This window comes from Petaurus breviceps, unplaced genomic scaffold (genome assembly GCF_028583685.1).
Source record: "Petaurus breviceps papuanus isolate PSGF00001 unplaced genomic scaffold, PetGlider_PUasm1.0 90808, whole genome shotgun sequence".
Classification (NCBI taxonomy): domain Eukaryota; kingdom Metazoa; phylum Chordata; class Mammalia; order Diprotodontia; family Petauridae; genus Petaurus; species Petaurus breviceps.
This window is the reverse complement of record NW_027187349.1, coordinates 18,083,131-18,085,083: the sequence shown is the minus strand read 5'-3', so window position 1 is coordinate 18,085,083 and position 1,953 is coordinate 18,083,131.

Below are 1,953 nucleotides of genomic sequence, written 5' to 3'. Positions count from 1 at the left end.
TGATGAAAAAATGGATCGGACAGAAGAGAGGACATAGAAACCAGAGAAATTCATAACAAAAAGTACTATAATGAGGAGACCCACAGAAGCTAAAAACTGCCTTAGGAAAAAGTTGATTGAGGTGGTAGCCAAGGTCCTCACCACTTTAGAATATAACATAATTTGCAAATGTCTGGTAATTGTTTGATTTATAAGCTATATAGGAAATTGAGACAAGAATATAAGAAAAGCTATCCCAACAAAAATGTCAACTAATAAGAACAGGCAAATAAAAAAGAAGCTATCAGCCATTTAAAATAATGCTCCAAATCACCAATAATAAGAGAAATGTAAATTTAAACAACTGAGGTTTTACCTCATACTCATCAGGCAAGGATGACAAATGTTGAATGTTGAAATGTTGAAGGGGATCTGGGAAGACATACATTAATGTGTTTTTGGTGGAATTGTGAATTGATCCAACCATTTTCTGGGAAACAGTTTGGAACTATATTGGAATATGAACTAACCCTATACATATTTCTTCACTCAGCAATACCACTATTGGGCATATTCTCTAGAGAGGTAAAATATCCCATATATATAAAAATATAGCAAAACTTTTTGTGACAGCAAAGAACTGGGAATAAAGTTAAGATATGGTTGAACAAATTGTAGTACATGAATGGAATTGAATTTTTAACTATCAGAGAGGAAAGTCAGTTATGAAACCTGTAAAGGCTTGTCTAAAATGATGCAGAGCAAAACTAGCCAAGATTCAGAGAGATTGAAGACTTGTCCATGCTCATTTCTTGATTTAGTCCAATGCTTTTTCTACCTTACCACACTGACTTTAAAGAAAATTCTGTCTCAGTAATTATCAAACACTTTTTTTCTTTTTATTTGCTTTGAAGGGCATATTACCAGTGATAAAGCTCAGGAAGGTACTTCCAAGATGGAAAAACTTCTAAAATGAGCCCAATGACATACTATTTTGTCTATTCTAGATGTCTGTCAGCTGGGAGGCAGCCACCTGATTTTGGGAACACTAGCCAGAAAGTTAACCACCTCCTGATGAATTGCTTAGGCCATGGCACCTAACAGAGACCATAGGTGTGTAGGGATTAGGCTCCACTTAAGGGAATACCCGACATTATTTGAATTAGATCCTTTGAAGCATATTAATAGATTAGAAAGTTGTGCAAGAGCAAAAAGAATACCAATAAAAGCAGGTCTTCTGGGTAAATACTTTGCTCTTTCTAATGTACCATGCTGCCTGAATATGCATAACTTCAAACAGAACATTTCACACCAGTATATTTGCTTTGCAAAATATCATTATATTCTCTCTTTTGACCACAGATGTGCTCTCTGAATGTACTTTGGGTGCTGTTAAAGGAAAAGTCTTTAAAAAAGATTGTTGATTTTTCTTTACAGCAGAAAAGAAAAAACTCCCCAAACCTTTTTTTCAGTGGTGAGAGAGTAGTTTCAATTCCCTTTTCTATCTGAATTTCAGTTTTAAAGCTCTCTTTGAAGGTTATTTTAAAACTGCAGGATCTTATAACTCTCACTTTCTAAAAGTATATGTAATATATACTTCATTAACCTGAAGATATTTGTGGCTATATGCTGAAAATGGGTGTAATCCATGGTGTAAGTGGGGTACATGGAGTGACTAGGAAAGTTTTAAATCTCTGACGTGGCATTGTCTCAACTAATAATACTCACATTAGTTGCCAAAAAAGCATTATTTAAAAGTACCCTGGCCTATCACTGGAGACTTTTTGTAGTTGGAGAAACGGAAAAAAAAGGGGTGTTTAGTAATATAATCATGCCACAAACTTTAAGGAAATCTTGTCTGTTTCAGATAGTAAGCAGTTAGAATGACCACATTTGACAATTGTTTACTGCTAAATGTCTATGGGTAAAGAAACCAGGTACTGTGCTAAGCACTTTATAAATGTGTCATTTGAT